Genomic DNA, 18,064 nt, shown 5'->3' with positions numbered 1-18,064 from the left:
TTCGTCAACTGACGCCACTCCTCTTGGGACGATCCCCGACTCTCGCCACACACTTCTCTCGGTGTACAAGTGTATTACAAAGTGAATCTCACAATAAGCACAATTACAATAAATGATTATTCTCTAATATGGATGAGAACATAATGAAAGCTCACACTCAATTGTTACAACTCTCACCAACCCAAATATACAATGTATGCAAATACAATAAGCTCAAGTGGGTGTGTGTAAACAATGAGTGAAATCAAATCAACTAAACTCAATATAAAACTAGGTTTAATAAAATGATAATCAAATAAATAGATGTAAAGCTAGAAATAGAGTTTAGAAAACTTCTCAATAGATTAAGAGGTAGAGGGGGAATAGTTGGATGCCCAAACACCAATAGATGATCTCCTTAAGCTCTAGTGAAATTGATTTTATAAACTCAAACTTCCAAATGCTTAAAAGCTTCTTAAACAAACTTAAACCAAACTTAAACCCTTGTTTAAAACTCTTTAAACTTATTTTAAAAACACTCTCTTATTATTTTATGAAGGATGAGAGCAAGGGGGTATTTATAGCCTCCCAAAAACTCAGCCAAAAAACCCAATCAAAATGACCAAAAAGCCCACAAAAACAGCTGCAGAAAAATAGCCGTTGGTAGTGAAAAGACAGTGCGGCGGTCGACCGTGGAAATCTCACGGTCGACCACGAGCAACAAAAAGGCAGAACTGGGCTCTGGAAAAACTGACGGTCGACCATGGCGGTCGACCGCGAAAGTCTCTATATTGCATACGGTCGACCGTCACGGTCGATCGTGAGCCACAAAAGATCTTATTGAGTTTCTGAACTCAAGACGGTTGACCGTGATGGTCAACCGCAAACTAACACACAGCTAAAATACAGATTTCTGAATTTAAAACCTTATTTAAAAATATCAAACAAATTCAGAAAAATATAAAACTTTGGAAAATGATTGTATACATGATAATACACATGCTACAAAATTTGGTTTTTAAAAAATACCTCCCAAATGAAAAATGTCATTATTTTGCAAAATAGTCCAAAACATAAAAATGTGAACATATGAGTTTTGACATTTTAGCTTAACCATGTTTTAAAATAATACAAAATTATTTTATAGACTTGAAGAAAGATGTAAACTATTGTTATGAAGTCTATAAACAATGAATATAGTATTTTCTTTATAGACTTGAAGAAAGATGTAAACTATTGTTATGAAGTCTATAAACAATGAATATAGTATTTTCACTAATAAAAATATAATGCACTAAAACATGATTTCATTGAACTGAATAAAATTGATATTGATGAAATCATATATATGCATATAAGTATGAAACAAAAATATGTTTTCTAATTATATTTAATTGTTTCATATTAAAACTTGAAAACTATCAAACCAAAACATATATGTATATATATAACTATATATATATATATATATATATATAAAACCAAAGCGTGTATGTGTGTATATGATTGAGCTTAAAGTACCAACACACATAATATAACACCTAAACTAAATGTTACCCAAGCAATATTGATCTTCAACGAAGCTCTATCTTGGTACACTTGTGGATAAAGCTTGAACTTGTATCTTTAACTTGAATAGCAAGGCTTCAACCACTATTCCACCAACCTCTATTTGATATGATCGTTATGGCGCAATCCATCCAACCTCCAACATATTGTTTGCCTAGAAAAATATAAAACACAAATACTATACAAACAATATTAGATGTAAATTGTTTGTAAATCATCATCAAAACAAGAAGGTCAATAATTTCTTGTGACAACGTCAACTACCCGAGGGTATTGTGAGGATTTGACATGACTTGATTTTGGTTGAGGTTTGGAGTTGTAATTCCTTTGTTTATTATTTATTTCATAGGTTTTGAAGTTGGTATTTAGCGATTCACAATTTGAGATACGAGGTATATACATGAGGGTTTTATTGTTTGGATTATTTCGCTCGACGTACCCATTTTCGTATTGTGGATTTCTAAATATCAATTTTCACTTAGTTTAGGATAGATGATTTCTATATATGTATGTACTAACTGTATTTTCATATACTCCTGCCCCCCTTCCTCTAGGCCAGTGGAGATATTCTCGCTAGTGCTTTTGACGCTCGTTGTTTTCACTCTTTTCACGTAGCGAGTCAGGTGCATGGAGACTCGCAGATTGATGGAGTTTCAGATTAGCTTCCATCATTATTTATTTTTAGTGGTTGTTTAGAGCTCCACAGTTGTTATGATTTACTTTCGAACATTTAGAGTTGTATTTTACTTTGTAAAGGCTGAGTGCCTTAGTATTATGTTCACTTGACTCTATGTATTGAGATACTTCATATTCATTTCCGATTATCAGTTGTTCTTCATTTTATTCAATTAGAACATGATTATATTATTATTGGATTCTCTTATTTCCTTTATTATGTTCATATTACTATCATCTTTATCTTATCTGCTTTGTACCTATTGTTTGGTAGAAAATTTGTAGTAAAAAAAATGAAGAAAAATTGATTTTTATTCCTTTGATCTTAATTACAATTGGATTTTCTGATTACAAAAGAGAAGAGAATTGATCTGGATTCTCCCCTTTGTTTAATTCTGGGTTTTTCACGATAGTGATGAGATGCCTTCCTCGAATGCTTGCGTCGAGTTTGCTTCTCGTTGATGATCCAAACGTCTTGTTTCACTGGAACATGATCTTCTCCTCACGATTTAACGTTGTGGAGGACTTGTGTGGCAAGTTTGAAACTCTGAACGAATTGATAACTCAGAGCGAGTTTAAACTCTTGTAAAAGAGTTGATTGATCTTAACCATAATTGGTTAGACAAGCCAAGCACGAAGATAGCTCCTGTTGCCGAAGAATGCCCTTTGTTGATCACTAGATCTGAAAATGCTCAAGGATCCAAAAATCTCTCTTGATCTACCCAAGCCAAAAAGAGGATCTGAACTAAGCTGATTTCTTAGTTATTTATAAGGGATTAAGGGGTGTAACTGTCCCCTTAATTCGCTCCTTTGTGGGGCTAATGGGATGTAACTGCCCCCTTAAATCACTCCTGAGTGGAGTTGTGATCCACTCAGATCATGGGAAATGGTTTTGAAACCGTTCAGCTCATGTTTGAATAAGTCAAACGTAAAATCCGCGTTCTGGTGTGAATTCTGTGTTCAAACGCAACGTCTGGAAGCTGCGTTGGCAGTAGTTTGGTAGCATTTAAGAGCTGTGTTTGTAGCAAATGGAAGCTGCATTGGCAGCTTTCGGAGGCTGCACATGTGGCCGAACATGAGCTGTGTTGGCAGCTAGATCTGAGCTGTATTTGTGGCGTTTGGAGCTGAATGTGAGCTGTGTTTGTGGCCAGGTTTGAGCTATGTTTGCGCTGCATTAGTGGCCGAGCTTGAGTTGCGTCAACGGCTAAAAATAATGCGTCTTGATGCTGGTACGCGGGGAGGACTTCCGCATCTTGATTTGAAGAGACCGTCGATTTATAGTCTCTTTCTATCAAATCGTTACAAAGATCGTTATTTTGTAATCTTTGCTTTAGCTGTTTGATATGTGAGACTCATCAGATTGTAACTCCCGATGTTAATTGTGAAGGTTATTGATTAGAGCTTTCATCAGTTGTTGTGAAGATCGTCAGATTGTAACCTTCATCGATCTACATGAAAGTCTTCAAATTGTAGTCTTCTGGAAGCCGTCAAGATCGTCAGATTGTAACCTTCATCGATCTACATGAAAGTCTTCAAATTGTAGTCTTCTGGAAGCCGTCAAATTGTAACTTCCATCATCGGTGTTTGATGGGAATCAACTATCTGCAGTGATTTTTAGACAGCCTACACATATACTTGTTTATTATTGATTCTACTAGAAAGATATTACTATGATGGTGAAACGTATTGTTGCACGATGTGGGTGCATGATAGGTTTGACATCATTGGGTTCACCTTGGACTATAGCCTTGTGTGAAACCAGGAGCGTCACAGTTAGTATTAGAGCTCTATTTCCAGCATCCTTAAGATCATCCTGTGTCGAGTCATGGATCTAGGATATAGTTTCTTAGGATTCATGTATAGAGTCCACTAGGAATTCCTAGATTGAGTGAGGACATTATACGTGTACCTCGAAAATTACGAAATTTTTTATGATAAATCTTACTTGATTGAAAACTATTTGCGTGAATGATATGTGATATGATTTACCTATTGTTATATGTTACATTATATTGCTAGAGGTCTCATTTACTGTGTCTTATAAACTCTACTCCTGAATTTTAGATGTCAGGAAGAGGACGTGCTTGTAGAGGAACCCGTGCTCATGGAGCTGGGCAAGCTGATCCACAGCCCGAGTCACAGAAGGTTCCACAATATCTGATTGATCTCATAGCAACGCTTGTAGCCCGGTTAGCGACGATTGAGGAGCAAATGGTGAATTAGGTTCCACCAATGACACCACCTCCAGTGGTGCCGTCACCAGCAGCTTATGTACTTATTGTAGAGGAGTCCCCAGCAGTCACACCATCACTAGCTATTGATAGGGCCGCAGAGCGATGGCTTAACTCCTTTTAGTGGAGAGGTACTAGAAGATGAGGGTACCAGAGTTTCATGGCACATCGGATTCACTTGTAGCATATAAGTGGAAGGAAGATGTGGGGAATATTATGGATATGCTTAATGTGGACACAGTACAGAAGCAGAGGCTAGTAGCATTCAGTCTTAAGGGTAACGCAGGAGGGTGGTACTGACTTCAGTTCACTCCAGAGCAGCATATGATACTCACCTGGGAGGAATTCATCTTTTTCTTTGACGAGTAGTATGTATCAGTGGCGGTGAAAGCTGAGAAGGAATTGGAGCTAGCCCGGTTGGAGCAGGAAGGTATAACTATAGCTGATTATGAGAGTAAGTTTGTGGGTTTGTTCAGGTTCACGGGCATGTGACAGACTGGGGAGCATCAGGCTCAGATGTTCTTTATGGGACTTCGCCCAAGCTTACATCGCTGCTTAGTGTCTCAACGATTTCATTCAGTGCAGGAGGTTACCGATGCTGCCATATCACAGGAGACCGAGACATCTATGTACTAGAAGGGCAAGGAAGGAAATTCTAAAGCAGGGCAGTCCGGAGAAGGGAAAGGGAAAGTGAGACCATTTTTTAGGATCTGTGAGGAGCCGCTAGGCAGCAGGAAAAGGGTTCATAGTAGCAGGGTCCCCATAAGAAGGGATCAGAGCATGATCAGAGAGCACCACAATAGCGTAAATTCCAGGGTGCTTGTTATAACTAACATAACACATACACTCCCATGGCTACACATGTGTATTGACGTGTGAGCTCGTATATCATGTTTACTATCAAACGTGCATAGAAGATCAACACACGCAAAAACAACATCAAATCAGTCGACTGGCCCTTGGGAATTAGTCGACTGACACTCGATCAGTCGATTGATATCCCATCAATCGACCCAACAACGAACATTCATAATAAACAATGTTTGGTCTCATGTTATGATCCTACATCTTCTAATCTTGTTTTGATGATTACAAATAATTTCTAATATTGTTTGTCTAGTGTTTATATTTTCTTATTAGGTATTCTAGACAAACAATGTAATGGAGGTTAGGTAGAATTGCGCCATAACGATCATATCAAATGTAGGTTGGCGAAAATAGTGGAGTGAAACAATGCAATTTAAGTTAAAGGGGGGTTATTCATTGGGGTAATTGTTGGGGTAATGGGATAATTTTTAGAACAACAATGTTTGGTGTTATTCATTGGGGTAATTAGAACTGGGGTAATCTTTATGGTGTTATTGGTTTGTTGGGGTAATTCTGGGACAAATACCCCACTTTTCCCTAATTTATCCTAGCTATAAAAGCAAAGTTCAGCCCTGCCCCTAAATTTTGCGCCAATTCTTTCGCTGGAACCAAAAAACCCAGTTAGAGACCCGACGCCCCCAGATCTGACCTCGTCTCTCCGCCTCGAGTTTGAACGGTGCCGGTCTCTAGCTCGTCGGCCGCCTCCTCCGCCTCCTCTCTCCAACTCGAGCTCGTGCGGCACTATCACTAGCTCATCTGCCGTCTTTATGGTGTTATTGGTTTGATGGGGTAACTCTGGGACAACTTCCCCACTTTCCCCCAATTTACCCCACCTATAAAAGCAAAGTTAAGTCCAAGCCCCAAAATTTGCCCCAATTCTATCGCTGGAACCAAAAAACCCAGCTGGAGAACCGACGCCCCCAAATTCCAACCTCGTCTCTCCGCCTCGACTTCGAACGGCGCCGGTCTCTAGGTCGACGTCCGCCTCCTTCGCATCCTCTCTCCGCCTCGAGGTCGTACGTCGTTCGCCGCCGAACGCCGTTCGCCGCCTCGAGCTCGTACGTCGTTCTCGAGCTCGAACGCCCGCTTCGCCGCCGTCGTTCTCGGGCTCGGTCACCACCACCATCACCTCCGCCGCCTCCTCCGCAGCACCGCCTCCCAACCTAGGTACAATCTCTGGATCCATCTCCTCCGCTATCAAAACTAAAATTTATAGTGAAAACAAATTGAATGTTGGATAAATGAGTGTTGTTTTGGGAGGTTCCTAGCGTTTGGGGTTGCTTGAAGATGACGATGACGAGGTCGATGGAGGGGAACTGAACGAAGAATTCGGCCAAGATTCTATCATAAATAGTTTTCATTTGATGCACTCTTTGTTACTTTATTTATTTCCTTTCTATTCTATGCTAGAAGGGGAAAAAATAGAAAGAAATCATAGATGGGTAAGCTGCTTGCCTGATCAATCAAGCGATACTTGTTTGTTGTGTGAATCTGGAACTTTGCATGTTCTTTTGATGGTATGATACCATCCCAAAGTGAAACCTGTCATATTTGTGATTTACACAAGATAATCAGAAACATAAATCTCATTCCTTTGTTCTTCTTGGTTAACATGAATCTCTATTACAGGCAGCTTATTTTCCTGGTTAACATAAATCAAAAACATAAATGCTTTCCCAGTTCCTTACAAACTTATGATGTTTAGAAAGCTAATTCTCGTGTAGGAACCAGTATAACAACTACAGATCACATACAATGTAAGTGGAGAGAACAAATGGAAAACACAATGTGGAGGGCGGAGCTCAAGGAGGAGCTGGGCGCGTCGTATAGTGGAGATCTGGGGGTGGCACAACGACGGCCACAATTCGAGCTGTTATTTGAATTGTTCCAAAAAGACCCATTTATCTTGTTGTGATAATTATGAACATGAAGGTTAAAACCATTTATCTTGTATTGTTGTGATAATTTGACGTTAAAACTATGTACTTGTGAATTTTCTTGTATTGTTGTGATAATTTGATATTGAAACTATGTACTTGTGATAATTTGATGTTGAAACTATGCTCTGGTGATTTGTATGACAGTTGGAAAATTTTGTGTGTTATTAAAGATTTTGGGGTTGTGTGTTTGAACAATTATTACAATTAAAAAATTTGTTAATATAGCATAAATATTAAAATAAACATCAAATATTCAAAGATTGATTTATATTAACATTATTAATATTAAATTAATCTTAAAAATAATATTATTGTATATTATAACTATTATTTATTTTTTGATGTTATATTAAGTTAAACTTGAACTTAATTAAGCTATAAATATAATATTATAAAAAATGTCATACCAATTGTCCCACTCAAATTGTCTCATTATCCCATTTTACCCCAATTTATCCCACTCAAATTATCCCATTGGGTAAAATTATCTCATTGGGTAAAATTACCCCATTGGAACAAATTACCCCAATTTGGCCCAAATTAACCCAATGAATAATCCCCCCCTAAAGATTCAAGTTCAAGCTTCATCCGCAAGTTTACCAAGTCGAACTATATTGAAGACTTTCAAGCTTGGGCATATAGTTTATAGTATTTGTAGTATAGGTTTACACTTGTGTGTTAATATCTTAAGCACAATATTATACACACAATTTAATGGTTTATATGTTTTATCCACAAAAGTTTTTACAAACAAATAGATATATAATACTTTACACACAATTTAATGGTTTATATGTTTTATCCACAAAAGTTTTTACAAACAAATAGATATATAATACTTATTTGTTTTATATGTGGATAAGTTATTTTATCCACAAAAGTTTTTACAAACAAATAGATATATAATACTTATTTGTTTTATATGTGGATAAGTTATTTTAGTTTAGCTATATAGGTATGAAACAATATATATCTTTATTTTCACATTTATGTGTTTCATATTCTATTGAATTTGCAAAATATTATGTTTATAGATTGAAGACTTATTTACACTATTTTCATATCTTGTATAAGTCTCTGAATCTATCCTAAAGTGTTTCAAAGTTTTGTTTAAGTCATTTTGGCAAAATCAAGTTTTTATCATACTTATGTGATTTTGTAAAATGATGAGATTTCACATTTGGGAGATGCTTTTTTAATAACCAGTTTTTGTAACATATTTATTATCATATCTACAATCATTTTTCAAAGTTTTATATTTTTAAAATTTATTTGATATTTTTAAACCTTATTTTAAGTTGGCATATACTGCTTAAAACAGGCTGTGTGCATGTCTTGAGTCGACTCATGAACAGTGTTGAGTCGACTCAGAAACTGTTGTGTAGTTTACATTTTGTTTCTGATGAGTCGACTCATAACATCATAAGTCGACTCAGAAACTGTTGTGTAGTTTACATTTTGTTTCTGATGAGTCGACTCATAACATCATAAGTCGCGACTCAGAAACTGTTGTGTAGTTTACATTTTGTTTCTGATGAGTCGACTCATAACATCATAAGTCGACCCAGATAGGTTGAGTTGACTCAAGCCTGTCATAAGTCGACTCATAAACTGTGCTGGAAAGTGTGTTTTGTTTCTGATAAGTCGATCCATGACTTTATGAGTTGATCCATGCATGATGAGTCAACACATGAATTTTATGAGTCGACCCATAAGCTGTTTTTAGCCTATAACGGCTAGGTTATGAGTCGACCCATGACTTTTATGAGTCAACCCATAAAGTGTCCGTTGCACAATAACATCTATTTTCCAGCTTTGTTTTCTTTTAGGTTTTTGGTCTTTTTCTTTGGTTTCTTGGGGTACCTATATATACCCCATACCCTCTAACTTCTAAGGGTAACTAAGAAAATTGTTTATACAAGTTTAGAAAAGTTTAACAAGGGTTTAAGTTTGTTTTAGTTTTTGTTTTTGGTTTGTGAAGTAGTTTTCACAAGTGGAGGAGATCATGTTCATTTGAGCTTCAATCTCTATCTCTCCATCTTGTTATTTCAGAGAAGAATTTCTAAACTTAATACTAGCGTTGCTTTAATTATTCGTTGTTTATCATTTTCATTAAGATAGGGTTTACATTGAGTTTATGATTGATTTTCTCATTGTTTACACACACAACCATTAAGCTTATTGTATTTTCATACTTAGTATAATTTGGATTGTGGGGAGTTGTAACAATTGAGAGTGAGCTTACATTGAGTTCTCACCTATTGTAGAGAATATTTTATTGTATTGTACTTAATTGTGAGTTACACGTTGTATCATGCTTGTACACCGAGAGGAGTGTGTGGTGAGAGACGGGGTTATCCCAAGAGGAGTGGCGTCAGTAGTAATGCCTAGATATAGGTCGTAATTCCGAGCACTTGAGGGAAACACGGGCTAGAGACCAACACTTAGAGGGTGTAGAGTGTGAGTGCAATTGTGTGTGTTGTAAAGTTTTCGGTGAACTAGAAAACCGAATTGTGAGGTGTAAACGTTGTTCGGTGAGTGTAGAAAAAACGGTTGTAATAGTGGATTTCTCCTCGGGAGTAGGGAACTGAGAGGTAAGACCGAAGGTCCGAACTCCATGATCATCTTTGTGTGTTAGAGTTTGCATTGGCGTATCTTTTGTGTCTATTGCTTAGTCTATTTTATTCGCCATTGCTCATTGTTTACATTGCCCTATCACATTTGTTTTTGCTTATCCTTGCATATAACTCATTGTGTATCTCATTGTTAGGATATTGCACTTAGTTTATATTGTTTATTCTTGCTCATATCACATTGTATATCTATCTTACAAGAATAATTTGTTAATAAGTTTTAATCGGTATTAATATCTAATAAGATTAGCAATAACTCTATTCACCCCCCCTCTAGGGTACTTTTAATTAGTATCAGAGCTTGGTGCTCTTGATTTAAGGTTTAACCGCCTTGAGTTAACGGTCTAAGCTTCCATATTGTTGCTAATCTTGTTTTGATATTATTTAATTCGCTTGCTCATATATTATGGATATGTTTGGTGTAGGCTACGATATGAATGTTGCTCCCAAATATAGTAACTTCCCTTATGAACAATGGTGTTGTAGATTCAAAATTTTTGTTGAATCTAGAAATATAGACTTATGGGAAGTTATTGACAATGCTTATATTGTGCCCACTTCGGAGAAATCCAAGTGGAGCAAACATGATAAGAAAATATTTACTATGAACAAATTAGTGTTAGACTTTATGAATGAAGCTTTTGGTCCATGTATTTCTAACGAACTTGCTCATTTTGATAGTGCTTATACAATTTGGAAATTATTTGAAGCACATCAAGGGAACTTGGAGGTAATCTGACGATCTTTGGTGGCTCCCTCTACAAGTTCACAAGGAGCCTCATCATGCACACGGCCACTAGGCGATAGCCCTAGTGAGGTATGCGAGTCCGATAACGAAAATGATCTTACTAATGATGAACTCGCATATGGCTATGAATTATTAATGCATGATTATAAGAAATTGCAACGTAGCTACATTGACTTAAAAAGCAAGCATGTCGAAATTAAATCCTCTCATGAAACACTAGCCACCAAGTTTGATCTCATTGCAAATAAAAATGTAAATCTCAAAAATTATAATAAAAAATTAAAATTGGAAAATGCTAGTTTGTTTCATAAAAAATGTGATGCTATATTAGAAGTTGAGAACATTAGAAAAAAGCTTAATTCCTTCAAAATTGATCATGTATGTTCTACTTCTAACAACAATGCTTATGTGGATAATAATGAGTTGAATCATGTTAAAAATAGAATATCCTTTTTAGATTCAACATTAAAAACTTATATTGTTAATAATAACAAGCTTATAGACTTGTGTGTAAAGTCCCACAAAAATATTTTTAAGAAACCTATTTCACTATGCACACAAGTATAACAAAATTTATAAGTGTTCAATTTGCGGCCGTAAATGCCATATTATTAAATTTTGTTATAATGCACAAAAGACTAACAAGCCTAATCATGTTTGTGCATTCCATCAAGCTTCTCCATCCCATACACATGTACACACACATAGTGATAATCATAAACATGCTCAAGTGTATAAGTGTGAATTTTATGGTCATTTTGGTCATTTGGCCAAGTATTGTTTTGATTTAAAAAGGAATTCACTTTTGCCAAATGTTTCTAAAGAACCACATGTGTTTGTGTAATATTTGTGGTAGATTTGGACATATTGCAAAATTTTGTTATGATTTGCAAAAATCTTCTATGTTGAGAAATGTTCCTAATAGACCCATGTTTGAAATTATTTCACATTTGCAAAAAGCTTCAAATAATTCACCCTTGTTTGCAAATGTTCCACGTGCACATCCACATGGTCAACATAAATAAATGCATCCTCTTCATTGCACTTATTGCAATCGAATGGGTCATTTGTATAATTATTGCTATGATCGCATTCGTACACAAAATGTGCTCAAAAGGGATCACAACCCTAGGGCTTTAAGCTTTAATGATAGGGGTCATGTCCCTAGACTCTTAGGTACTAAGAGTAATTAGGTACCAAAACATGTTTAATCTTTAAGAACGAATTCTTTAGCTTTTTAGTTTTTCATGTTCTTAAAGATGTTTTTATTTAAGGTTTTATAAACAAAACTAAAAACAATTTCATTCTTGGTATTTGATTTGCAAAATTTTCATTCTCTTTTATAGATTTTCATGTACTCATCCTTTATGAATTGATACAATTTTTATCAAGATGATTTTTTGGTAATATACCATGTTTTCAATTATTTTAACAATGTGTTTATGTTTATGGGATCATTTTAAATCACTCTTATGATGACATTTATGTGTTTAAGCTTTTGGATCATCTAATTGTGGTTTATAATATATTCCTTATGTGGTTTGATCAAGTTTTTGCAAAAAGGATTTCTTCTATTGATCAAACACTTTTTAGATATATACTTTTGTTTTGTATTTTCATATGAGAGGTTATATATTTGAGCAACCTTCGGGAGGTTTACCGGATGCTAAAAGCTTTACTTGGGTTGAAACTTGTTTCAAGAGCTTGTTATGCTCACCTCTCTTGCTTTTGTCGAAAATGATACAATATATACACTTAGAATTTCTTTTAGTATCATTTGAGGCTTTTATCTGAACATTCACGAGGTTCATAATTTCACTTTATTTGATTTCATGATCTACTTTTGTTTATATCCAAATAATGTTTTATGATTGGATATTAAGACACATTTGATATGTCTATTTGTGCTCTCAATCAATCATGTTTTATGATGGGTAATTTGAATTTTTTTTAAATCATTTATTGTTTGATTTTCTTTTAATCTTTTTTAAATCTTTTAGGTTTTATGTTTTAGACTCTAGTGGCACCTTATCTTCATGATAAATGCATATGTGTTCACTTAGTCTTCTTTAATGTGAGTTGTGTTTAGGATATTCTAAATCCATGTTTATTCACATTTGTTTGCCATGTTCATTATTGCATATTTTCTATATGGCTTTTTGATAGGGAGAGCATTCCCCATATTTTTTGTTTATACTCACCTATGCTTTATGATAGGAAGAGCTTTCGCTCTCTTATTTTTGTGTTTCCCTATTTTTGATGTTGCCAAAGGGGGAAAAACAAGTGGATTATGAGTATATTTTAAAAGTATTGTGCCTTATTGCATATCTTATATACTCTCTGTGTAGATTGTTTATCATCATCAAAAAGGGGGAGATTGTTAGGTCTCATGTTATGAGCCTACATCTTCTAATCTTGTTTTGATAATTACAAACAATTCCTAATATTTTTTATCTACTATTTATGTTTTCTTATTTGGTATTCTAGACAAACAATGTATTGAAGGTTGAATGGAATTGCGCCATAACGATCATATCAAATGGAGGTTGGCGGAAATAGTGGAGTGAAGCAATGCAATTCAAGTTAAAAATTCAAGTTTAAGCTTCATCCGCAAGTTTACCAAGTCGAACTATATTGAAGACCTTCAAGCTTGGGTATATAGTATTTGTAGTATAGGTTTATACTTGTGTGTTAATATCTTAAGCTTAATATTACACACACATAATTTAATGGTTTATGTGTTTTATCCATAAAAGTTTTTGCAAACAAATAGATATATAATACTTTTTTGTTTTTTATGTGGATAAGTTATTTTGGTTTAGCTATATAGATATGAAACAATATATATCTTTATTTTCACATTTATGTGTTTCATATTCTATTAAATTTGTAAAATGTTATGTTTATGAATTGAAGACTTATTTACACTATTTTCATATCTTGTATAAGTCTCTAAATCCATCCTAAAGTGTTTTAAAGTTTTGTTTAAGTTATTTTGGCAAAATCAAGTTTTTAATATACTTATGTGATTTTTCTAAATGATGAGATTTCACATTTGGGAGATACTTTTTGGAAAACCTGTTTTTGTAGCATGTTTATTATCATGTCTATAATTATTTCCCAAAGTTTTATATTTTTTGGAATTTATTTGATATTTTTAAACCCTGTTTTAAGTTGACATGTACTGTTTAAAACATGCTGTGTGCATGTCTTGAGTCGACTCATGAACAGTGTTGAGTCGACTCATAAACTGTTGTGTAGTTTACATTTTATTTCTGATGAATCGACTCATAACATCATGACTCGACCCAGACAGATTGAGTGACACATGCCTATCATAAGATAACTCATAAACTGTGCTGGAAAGTGTGTTTTGTTTCTGATGAGTCGACCCATGACTTCATGAGTTGACCCATGCATGATGAGTCGACTCATGAATTTTATGAGTCGACCCATAAGCTGTTTTTAGCCTATAACGGCTAGGTTATGAGTCGACCCAAGATTTTTATGAGTCGACCCATAAAGTGTCCGTTGCACAGTAACGACTATTTTCCTGCTTTGTTTTCTTTTCGATTTTTGGTGTTTTTCTTTGGTTTCTTGGGGTATCTATATATACCCCATACGCTCTAACTTCTGAGGGTAACTAAGAAAATTGTTTATTGAGTAAGGGCGTTGAATCCACATGTGAATGTGAGAACCTTACAAAAGTATCATTATGTGATAAAGACATATTCACACAGTTATAGTTTGCTCCCATGTTAGATTACCCAAGTGTGGGGTATATTTTGGATACATGACGTACATGATATGGCCTATGGTGATATTTGAGCTAGATGATATTTCCTTATGAGTGCGCCAACTACCCTAAGGTAGTTCGAGATGTGACATTGGTTCATTATGGTAGATGTTCGGGATTGGTATTTAGCGATTCACAATTTGAGACATAGTATATGCATGAGGGTTTACTTGTTTGGATTATTTCGCTCGACGTACTAATTCTCGTGTTACGTATTTCTAAATACCAATCTCCATTTGGAGTTATATGAATAATTTTTATAGCTATATGTATGTGACGCCGTAGGGTTCACACAAGGCTGTAGTCCTAGGTGAAACCCATATTGTCAAACCTACCAAATACCAAACACCATACTACGACATGTTTCACCATCACAATTACTATCTCTCTAGTGGAAACAATAAATAGATGAAGGTACAGACATGTAAATAATCAAAATCGAACAACACTGAAAATATACACAGAAGAAACATAAGAAATATTAATAATGAGCCTAACTGGAATGAAGTAGATATATCTCTGAGTCTAAACTAAATCTCAAATACAACGAGTCAAATAAACAAAGTCTCACAATAGCTCTCAACTCTATGAAGTAAAATACCAATCTAGAGTCTGAAAATAATCAACTACATGTGGAGTTATGCAATAACTACAAAATATAATAAATAGCTAAACAGACAACTAAGATGTCTGACTCTCCGTGCGCCAGACTCGCTGCCTGAAAGAGGGGAAACAACGAGCATCAAAGCGCTAGCAAGATCATCACTACCTCTTCCCAGGGGAAGGGGTAGGAGTATATAAGAAAATAGAGTCAGTACATACATATATCAAATCATTCATATAGCTCTCTATGAATGAAAAACAAATAGTCAAGGAAACATACTCCAATCTCCAACATAAAGAATAAATATCTCATCTTAAAGTACATCCGAATAGCCTGCTCTAATATAAGAGGATGCCAACCAAACCAAAACGAAATATACTTGTCGTCCATAACGGGTGTACCAAAATCTCAAAGTAAATACCCTACTCATAGGTAATCTATCATCTATGTGTGCATCATCTTGTGCTATAGCGATACTCTTGTAATGCTCTTACTCAATCACTCTGCAGCAATAGGATTTATTATCTCCCTATTCCTGATACGTGTAATAACGATACTTTTATAATACTCTTACTCAATCGTTCTGCGGCAAATAGGTTTCATCTCTCTATTTCCGGGTACATCTAAAACAACACTATTCATATGTGTTTATCAATTTAACTTGTGTCAAAAGTGTGTCAATCTAACACAATCTAAGCATACATGCACCAATCTCGGTGTGCGTGACCACATCTGATATTCACCATCAATCCAGCTATTTAACAACCACTAATCTCGTAGTCTATCATCATAAGGTTGAGAGATTCGCTCGAAAAACAAAAACTAAACCAATTAAACATGCACAAGCCGAAACAGACTGGCGGTCGACCGTGTACCCAAGTCTCTGTCCTGCACGCGGTCAACCGTGGCGGTTGACCGTGAACCCAAATTCTAGTTTTTCACAGATTTGTGTGTGTGTCGTGTTCACGTTGTGTTTTCTTGATATAAACATATTTAAAACTTCATGAAACTTGTATGCAAACATGCCACAGCAGATAGGAACATCTGGAAACAAACTTAACATGTATAACCATGATTTTATGCATTAGATTTATATTCAAAACCCTAAAACATGCATAAAAGCTCAAAACAATGAATCAAACTTATTTCTTTATATTAATCATGTTTTAAAATCATTTATAGATCTTAAATACATCTGTAAAATTGTTCTTAACATTTTTAGCATGCAAAGACCTAGTCTTTATACATATAATACAAAAGAATTTGACTTTATTCATAAATTAGTCATTTAGGCTCTACAAAACATGTTTAAAACTCTTTAAAAAAACGTTTTGAAAACTAGGAGGGGGATTAGCAGAGACGATACTCGCCTGAGGTTGTAGGGACGAGAAATCCTGCTAAAAGCCTTCAATCTTCTCTAAGAATCAAATTAGGGTTTTGGGGAACGTTGGTGGGCGCTGTTAGGGTTTCTTTGGAATACTGAGAAAATCATAAAAACTCAATATATATATCTTATATTAATATATATATATTATATATCAGGGGAAAACGAATATGGGTTTTAGAAATCCGAAACAAACTCAAAACAGGACAAAACACTCTGCCAGGTTTGCGTAGACGTGCAGCTTGAGCGGACTACGATCAACCGTGGCGGTCGACCGGACTGGGCATTTCCAAATACTCATGTGTTTTGCCATTTGTGTATGTTTCAACTCTTCTCTCTCTCATGTATGAACTCGTTCATACTCAAAACACATGGTATTATACTCATATACCATTAAATGATATTTATCATACTAAATATCCACATATCATAATTTATCACATATTAATTATATTATTCATAAATTATCGGGGTTTTACAATGCACTAACAGTATTTTCTTATATACTCCTACCCGTTCCCCCTAGGGGCGATGGAGATGATAACGCTTGCGTTTGCTTTGACGCTCGTTGTTTCCCCCCTTTCTGGTAGTGAGTCTGGTGCGCGAAGAGTCGTAGGTTGATGGGATTGTATCTTAGATTCCATCTAGTTATTTACATTTGTAGTTATTTCAGAGCTCTATAGTTAATTGTTTATTTTCAGACTCTAGAGATTGTTATTCTATTTTGTAGAGGTTGAGTTCCTTAGAGAGATTTTATTTGAATCTTGTGATGAGACACACTACATTTATTTTAGTTTCGAAGATACCTTATCTATTTATAGTTGGGCCCTGATGATGTTGTTTATCTATAATTCCTCTGTGATTATTTTTTTTCTTTTGAATCTTGCATGTTTATACCTTCACCTGTTTGTTGAGTCTACTAGAGAGATAGTAATTATGATGGTGAAACATGTTATTACACGGTGTTGGTGCATGGTAGGTTTGACAATCTGGGTTTCACCTTAGACTGCAACCTTGTGGAACCCTGGGACATCACAAGATCTTTGGAAATATCCTCCTTTCGAGTTTGAATCCAAGAGTCCTCCAATTGAGCACTGACCAGTCTATCAACCTATGATGGTTGTACTACCAATGCTCCCAAGAATGCACTGCGTACACCAACCTCTGGTCTGAAATCAAACTGACTAAGGGTAACAAGGTCTCGATACAACGAGCACCTCAAAGCTGTAAGCTTGTAACAACGCTTCTTGCTCAAAGCATCTGTTACAACGTTCACCTTCCCTGAATAGTACTGAAGTGTGAACTCATTATCTTTAATGAATTCCACCCATCACCTATGCCTCTGGTTGAGTTCCGTCTGAGAAAAGAGATATTTCAGGCTCTGATGATCTGTAAACAACTAAAATTGAACTCCATAAAGATAATACCTCCACACTTTAAGTGCGAAGACCACCGCTACCAACTCTAAGTCATAAGTGAGATAATTCTGCTCATGAGTCCTCAATTGTCATGGTATATAAGCAACCACTCACTGAGTAGACATCAAAACACCTCCTAATCCCGACAATGATGCATCCGTGCATACAACAAAAGTCTTATCACTGATCGGAATAATCAACACTGGTGCTGTAGTCAACT

General features: G+C 35.4%; 1 long non-coding RNA gene across 1 annotated transcript; it reads left to right on the top strand.

Annotated features, from left to right (window-relative positions):
• Nucleotides 6,450-7,274, top strand: LOC109842387. Its single transcript, XR_002247316.1, has 2 exons — nucleotides 6,450-6,488; nucleotides 7,046-7,274. It is a non-coding gene; the product is annotated as an uncharacterized LOC109842387 (long non-coding RNA).

Source organism: Asparagus officinalis, chromosome 1, assembly GCF_001876935.1.
Source record: "Asparagus officinalis chromosome 1, Aspof.V1, whole genome shotgun sequence".
In the NCBI taxonomy this organism is placed as follows: domain Eukaryota; kingdom Viridiplantae; phylum Streptophyta; class Magnoliopsida; order Asparagales; family Asparagaceae; genus Asparagus; species Asparagus officinalis.
This window is presented reverse-complemented; position numbering and strand designations above follow the sequence as displayed.